Here is an 8,322-nt window from a genome sequence, read left to right as displayed (position 1 = left end):
AAGTTCAGCAGGCTCCTTCAGATTTCAAAACTAGAACAGGCTATACTTGAAAACACGGCCCTTACTTATTTATTGGATAAGTCATAAGGCTGCTGGGTTTTTGTGAAGACCAAAATAAGAGAGGTTTTCAAGTCCAGGCCAATGTGTAAATTTCCTGCTACGCTTACAACCCAGCAGAAGCTATCTAGCTTTGATTCATAAGGGTGCTTTGGGGAGTCTCTGGCAAGCCCATAAGGTTCTGAAGCAAGGCCTTCCCATCAGTAGCAGGAGAGGATTTTTCAAAAATCGTATGTAGCTAAGGTGTGGTTGGGCACACCTGTAAGCTAGAACTCCAGGGGCTGAGACAGGAGGATCATGAGTTCCAGGCCAGTCTAAGCTGCATAGCAAGACCCTGTTTAAAAAAATGAAGGGCTGGAGAGATGGCTCAGCAGTTAAAAACACTGCTTTTTGCTGAGGACCAGGGCTCAGTTCCCAGCACTCACAACTGCCTGTAAATCCAGTTCCAGGGGATGTCCTCTTCTGGTTTCCTCAAGTACCTGCATACAGGTGCTTTACATAAGCACACACACACACACACACACACACACACACACATACGCACATACTTTTTTTTTGGTATATTTGAGGTAGGGTCTCCCTGTAGCCCCAGCAGGGCTGGAACTCACTATGTAGACCAGGCTAGCCTCAAACTCACAGAGATCCACCTGCCTCTGCCTCCTGAGTGCTGGGACTAAAGGCATGTGCCACCACACCTGGCACATCACACATACATTTTTTTTGTCATTTTGAGAGAGGGTCTCCCTGTAGCCCCAGCTGTCCTGAAGCTATGTAGACCAGGGTAGCCTTGAACTCACAAAGATCCACCTGACTCTACCTCCCGAGGGCTGGGATTAAAGGCATGTGCCACCATACCCAGCACACAAACATTTTTTTTAACTAAAAAAAATACATGTGATACACTACTGAGACCTGGTCGTTGGTCAGATGGGAGTAGATGGTTGGAATTTCCCATAACAAGCTGGCTGTTTTTATATAAACCAAGTTATAAGGTTGGGCGGCATAGCACTAATCCCTGGCATGATGATGATGCCACATTCAAGAGGAGGAGCAAGTAAGTGCGAAGGGCACAAGCAAGTTCCATGGACAGGGAGCCAGACCCCAGTCCACCTCCTCGGTTGTATCTGCAACTCTCTCTCTCAACTCACATCTCCGACCTCATGGGATATTCTTTGTCATCAGCCAGCAGAGGGGAAAAGCATCAGGTCTGATTCCCAGACAAAAGGCTCAGAGTTGGTGTGAACCAAAAAAGACCTGTAGCCACGTTAAAGCCACAGCCAAGGGTGGTCCTAAAAGGCAGTGGCAAGGAGAAATTCCCTGGAGGACTGGGCTTCCAGCACTTGAAACTGGTCACAGGATGGGATAGAGGGACAGATGATCTGAACGAAGGACAGACATAGACCACAGACTACTAGGCAGTAGCCAGTGGTTTGTCTGATGGTCAGAGACCTGGAAGGAGGAAGACTGGGAGGCTGAAGACAGGGATTTTGGTAGGGAGGGCAAATGACTGGATTTGTTAGAGTAAGCCAAAGCTTCAAGATCTCTGGGCTAACATCAGTGCCCACCAGTGAGAATTCACTGCAGAAGGGACATGAACAGCCATGTGGACAAGGCAGCTTTTCCAGCAAATGCCATCTGGTATCTATTTTCAGCCACCCCAGTGATTACTCAATGCAGCCTTGGACAGAGTGGTTGTGGTAGAGGGGATAGAGGCTCTGCTTGGATTGAACAACAGGACTTTTATCTCATTAAAGCTGGCCTAGTATCACTGCTAATAAACCCAGTCTCAGGATTAGAGACAGCTCAGCCCTTTGCATTGCTCATGGAAACCATCCAAATTCGGATTCATGCCACCCTGGAGGGAATGTGACTTCTTTTGGAAGTTGCGTTAGTGTTGCCTAGGACTGAAGTGGGCAGAATGGGGCATGACTGCTAATCTGGACGTGGGTTTCCTTTTCCTGCCTACTTGAGCCAGTACCAAATCTCCAGGAGTCTGATTTATCCGTGGGATCCTTTTTCTTAATATTTTATTTATTATTTATATTTTTGTGTGTATGAGTGTATTGCCTGCATGTATGTAGGTGCACCCGTGTCATGCAATGCCCACGGAGATCAAAAGAAGACATCAGATTCCCCTGTAAATGGAGTTACAGTTAGCTGCCATGTGGGTGCTGGAAATTGAACCCAGGTCCTCTGCAAGAGGAGCCAGTATTCTTAAATGCTGAGCCATCTCTCCAGCCCATTATCTATGGAATCCTTAAGAACATCACTTTGGACTAAGCAACTCACTTCATCACAGCCAGGAGGTGACAGTAGACTCACAACTGTAGGATGCACTGGTCCATCATATGGCGTCACCCACATGCTGCTCTCCTGGAATTGGGATGCTGTCCTTAGAGACATAGAATCTGGGACCTGAGGATGCTGCTCAGCTCGGAGGGTGTTTGCCTAGCACACACAAAGCCCTGGGTTTGCTCTTCAGCACCTCGTAAACTGGGTGTGGGAGTGCATGCCTGTAATCCTTGCTCTTGGAAGGTGGAGGCAGGAAGATCAGATGTTCAAGGTTATACTTGGCTACACAGTTAGTTCAAAACCAGCCTGGGTTATGTAAAACTATATAAATAAGTAAAGGAAGGAGAGAAAGAAGGAAGTCGGGAGGGAAAGAGGGAGGGAGGAAAGAAAGAAAGAAAAAAAGAGAAAAAAGCATCTGCTTTGAGCCAATGGTCATTATATAGTGTCAGTTTCCCACAGCTAGAACACATGGTTCTAGAAGCCAAAGAAAAGCACTATGCTTCTCAGGGACCCCATGGAGAATTTATCTCATCCAAGTTCTAACCAGGCCTGATGCTGCTTAGTTTCTGAGATTAGATGAGATTGACCACGTTCAGGGTGATGTGGCTATAGACCCGATGGGGAATTTCTATTTCCCACTGCCTGGACTTTCTTCTTTGGTAGACTAAGGCTCATGGCTCCCATAAGGGATGGAGGTAATGTTTCTACTGGGCAACTCAGTAAGGATGCCACTAAACCTATAGTTACTTCAGGGTTATTTTGATCTCTTTGTGTCAGTAGCATGTAGACAAAGAAAGAAGTCAGTCTGCTAGTGGGGGTAATAACCCTCCCTGTCACCAGGAGGCAGGGCTGCTGTTGTGTAATGGAGGCAAAGAATGGATCTGGACCTCAGAGGATTGGCTGGGACACCCCCTCAACGCCCCCGCTACCCTGCTGATGCTCAGCTGATAGTAACCAAATGGACAACTGTAGCAATTGCACAGCCTGTGTGGGTACAGGAACCAGGAATTCAAATCCTTCAGGCATGCCCCTCTGGGAAACATACTTAGCACTGTATTCATATATGGGCTATAAAGCTTGTAACCAAAGAAAAGGCACAGCTTAAAAGTCCATCAACTGAAGAATGAAGAAACACAATGTGTTATATCCACCCAAAGACATATTATTCAGCAGTGAAAAGGAAAGGAGTATGAATACCCAGCACTAGTAGCGGATGAAATGTGGAAACACTGTGCTAAGTAAAATAAGCTGTTCATGACCTGGTGAGATGGCTCAGCAGGTAAAAGCACTTGCCACTAAGCCTGACAACTTGAGCTCAATTCCTGTAACCTGCAGTGGACGGAAAGAACTGACTCCAGAAAGTTGTCCTCTGATCTCTACTCCTGATCCTCCTGCCTCCACCTCCTGAGTGCTGGGATTATAACATATACCACAACACTTGGATTTTTTTTAGGAGGTGGAGAGATGGTTAAGAGTACATACTGCTCTTGCAGAGGCCCTGAGTTTGGTTCTCAGCACCTATATCAGTCAGTTGACAACTGCCTATAACTTCAGCTCCAGGGGGAATCCAATGCCTCTAGCTTCTGATGGCACCACTACTCACACATATACACACAGAGAATTAAAAATAAAACATCTGGGTGAGGTAGCACCTTTACTTACTCCCAGCACTTGGGAGGCAGAGGCAGGTGGGCTTCTGTGAGATTGAGGCCAGCCTGGTCGATATAGTAAGTTCCAGGTCAGTGAGGGCTACACGGAAACCCTATCTCAAAGACCAAAAACTAAAAATAAAATAAAACATCTTTAAAATATTTTCTTCTTTTATGTTGTGTATGAGTACAGGCACGTAAGTGTCATGATGTTCATGTGGAGGCCAGAGGACATCTCTTGGGAATCAGGTCTCTCCTGCTGCCTTGTAGGATCTAGGGATCAAACTCAGGGTGTCGAGCCTGCCCACAAGCACCTCTTCCTGCCAAGTTATCCCTTTTCCTTCCTCCTTTTTAATAACACTCATTCTAGCAAGTATGAAGTAGTGTGTCATTGTGGCTTTGATTTACCTTTTCCAACTCCTAATGATGCTGAGTCTCTTCTCATGTGCATACTGACCCTATGTTTAGCTCCTTTGGAGAAATTCTCTGATTCAACTGTTTCTCAGTTGGATTATCTTTTTCTGAAATTAATTTTGAAACTGATTTTGCTCATTTTTAAATATGACTGTGGGGGTTGGAGAGATGGCTCAATAGTTAAGAGCACTGGCTGTTCTTGCAGAGGACCTGGGCTTGATTTCCAGCATACACATGATGGCTAACAACCATCCATAACTCCAGTTCCAGGAGAATCTAATGCCTTCTTCTGACCTCTGCAGGCATTGCATGACATGAGCGCACTTACACATATACAGGCAATGTACTCATACATATAAAATTAAAATAATAAATAAAATATTTCAAAAGTATTAAAATGTTATTTGAATTCATAGTCATTTTTTAAAATTTTATGGCAAGCTTCTTTGTCTCGCCCATCCCCACACCAGGACATTTCAATAGAAGTGTGCTGTTTGCTGCAAGTTGAACTAGATAGCCACTGCCAGAAGATAGAGGTTCAATTCTATTCTTTTTTTTTAATTTTTAAAAATTTATCATTTTTATTTTATTTGTATGTGTGTATTGTCTGCACATAGGTAAGTGCCCCCGTGTCGTGTAATGCCCACAGAGGTCAGAAGAGGCCACTGGATCCCCTGGGACTGGAGTTACAGACAGTTGTTAGCTGCCATGTGGGCGCTGGGATTCGAACCCAGGTCTTCTGCAAGAACAACCAGTGTTCTTAACTGCTGAGCCACCTCTCCAGCCCCAACTCTATTCTTAGTTTGTTCAGTGCTAATCATTAATACGTGGAAACTTTCGTCAATACTTTTTCTGTTTCTGAGATGAATATGGGTTTTTATTCTTTGCTCACATGGGAGATTACATTTGTGGGTTTTTCTAATGTCAACAAACTCCATTTTTCCAGAGTGTCCGTTGGATTGGATTAATAGGTGATTTGTAGAAAAGGGAGAAAGGAGAAAGGTTTCTCTGTGTTGGGCAGAGGAAGGAATAAGAATGAAGCAGGGGGGAGTGTTACTTTCTGATTGATCTATGTATCGTCTATCATCTAATCAAGACTGTCCACTTCATTGTGAAGGAATCATATTACTCAATTTAGTGGCTGGCTAGGCAAACACAAAATCCTATACAGCAGGCGGGCAAGCAGGGCTTTCTGGGGCAGGAGCTGAAGTTGCACTCCATGGTGGATTTTTTTCTTCCTCAGGGGAAGCCTGCTGTGTTCTGAAGGTTTTTTCACTGATAGGATGAGGAGCATCCAGAATTATCAGGGAAAATTCTCTCTACTTCAAGGCAGTTTGTTGTAGATGTTAACCCCATGTGCTAGATGCCTTTCCCAGCAACCCTTAGAGTATTAAACTGAATAAGTGGATGCCAGAGCCAAATGTACAAGCACATCTGGCCATCAATCATACCACTGTAGTGGAATTTGCCTGATGCTTCTCTCCAGATGCCATGTGCTGTGGGAGGATGTCCAGAGGCCCACTTTCATGCCATAATAGTAAGAAAATGGCTACCAATTGTTAAAATGTTTTTATTACAGCCAGGTGTGGTGGCACACACTTTTAATCCCAGCACTCAGGAGGCAGAGGCAGACAGATCTCTGTGAGTTCAAGGCCAGCCTGGTCTACATAGCCAGTTCCAGTCTGACTGGGACAACAGGGAAGCCCTGTCTCAAAAAGAACAACAACAACAAAAAGGTTTTATTAGCATATATTAACTATATATAATAGTGGTATCATTATGACATTTTCACACATAATGTATTCTCCATCTAAGTACTAACCAGGCAACCCTGCTAAGAGTCTAAGATCAGAGTGTATTCAAGATAGAATTGCCATAGACTTACACAGTGTATTTCAATCTTATTTTCTCTGTTATCTTTCCTTGTCTCCCACCCCCACTCCCACTGATCCCCTTCCTCTTCCCACTAGTTCCCCTTTTGTGTGTGTGTGTGTGTGTGTGTGTGTGTGTGTGTGTGTCCCAGTGAGTTTCACTTGGCTTATTTAAGAGGCAAACAGTGAGGCTCTGTTTACAGGAGCATGGGAACCTTATCAGTGGCTACACCACTGGAAAAAAAAAGTCTCTCCCTCCCCCATCAACCTTTAACTCTGTGTAAATCCTTAGGGAGGGATGAAACCCCATGAGCCCTTTCAACTTTCATGACAGGCTGTTGACAGGCCCCATCTTGTGCAGACCTTGTGCAGGTAATCACAGCCACTGTGCATTCAAGAATGCAGTAGCCATATCATGCCTGGAAGTCAGTGCTCCATACTGCTGTGCCCTCCCTCTTCCTCTGGTTCTTATATTCTTTCTGCCCTTTCTTCCTTGATGTTCTTGGAGGGTTCTGAGTCTTGGGGGAGGGTCCCATTATGACTGGGCACTTAACTGTTATTTATTCTCAGTGTATCGAGTTATGAGTCTCTGCAATCGTGCCAATATAATTTATGACTGTTGAAGTTGACCCTGCTTACTGGATCAGGTCTTGTTCCATTGTAGTAATGCTCCCAACTTCCCAAACTCAACTTTATAAAGCAGTGAGTCCAGGGACTGGAGGGATGACTCAGTAGTTAAGAGCATTGACTGCTCTTATAGAAGACCCTGGTTCAAATCCCACCACCTACATGGTGGCTAACAACCATCTGTAACTCCAGTTCCAGAGGATCCAACACCTTCCTCTAACCTCTGAGGGCTTTGTATGACACAGGTGTACTTACATACATGCTGGCAATACACTCATACACATGAAATAAAGAATAATAAATAAAAATATTTTAAAGCAGTGGGTCCTTAAAGAGTGGGGTGTTATGTGCTGTATCCTTGAGGGTGGAGTTTCTACATATTATTTGGTATTTTTCTACATGGAAGATTGTCTCTTCTCTCCACTTATTTATTCAATCACTTAAATATACCAGTATGGACTTATGGATATTTATTTTATACTTTGGGATAAAATGTTAAGTAAAAATTTTAAGAGGTCATTTGGGCTAGGTGTGGTGATGCATACCTTTAATACCAGTGCTCAGAAGGCAGAGGCAGGATAGTCCCTGCAAGGTCAAAGCCAGCCTAGTTTACATAGTGAGTTCTAAGCCAGCTAGGGCTACTAGTGAGATCTTGTTTAAAAATATAGGGGCTAGAAAGGTGGCTCAGTGGTTAAGAGTGCTGGCTACTCTTTTGTTTTTTAATTTTATTTTATTATTTTTATTTTATATGTATGAGTGTATTGCCTGCATGTATGTAAGTGCACCCATGTCATGCAGTGCCCACAGAGGTCAGAAGATGGCATTGGAGGCCCTGGAACTGGCGTTACGGATGGTTTTTAGCCACCATATGGGTGTTGGGAATTGAACCTGGGTTCTCTGCAAGAGCAGCCAGTGCTCTTAACCTCTGAGCCATCTCTCCAGCCCCAAGCACCTGCTATTCTTACAGAGGACCTGGGGTCGGTTCCCAGCACCCACCTGGTAGCTAACAACCATCTGTAACTCCAATTCCAGGGGATTCGACATCCTCTTCTGACCTCCTCAGGCATTGCATGCATTTGTGCACTTACATACATGCAGGTAAAATACTCATACACTTAATAAAAATAAATATATTTTTTAAAAAAGTCATTTGAGCCAGGCATGGTGGCACACACTTTAATGCCAGCACTTGGGGGGCAGAGGCAGGCAGATCTCTGTGAGTTCAAGGCCAGCCTGGTCTATATAGTGAGTTCCAGGCCAGCTGGGGCTACAGGGAGACACCGTCTCAAAAGAAAAAGAAAAAAAAGTCATTTGATTGGACTAAGTTCGTACAGTAGGCCCCAATAGACCAAGCTAAAAATCAAAAATAGAAAGGACTGGGGAGATGGTTCCATGCATGTTTACTATGCAAA

This window comes from Nannospalax galili, unplaced genomic scaffold, assembly GCF_000622305.1.
Source record: "Nannospalax galili isolate Female #2095 unplaced genomic scaffold, S.galili_v1.0 scaffold95, whole genome shotgun sequence".
NCBI classification, from domain to species: Eukaryota; Metazoa; Chordata; class Mammalia; order Rodentia; family Spalacidae; genus Nannospalax; species Nannospalax galili.
The sequence above is the reverse complement of the archived record's forward strand: the minus strand, read 5'-3'. Positions refer to the sequence as shown.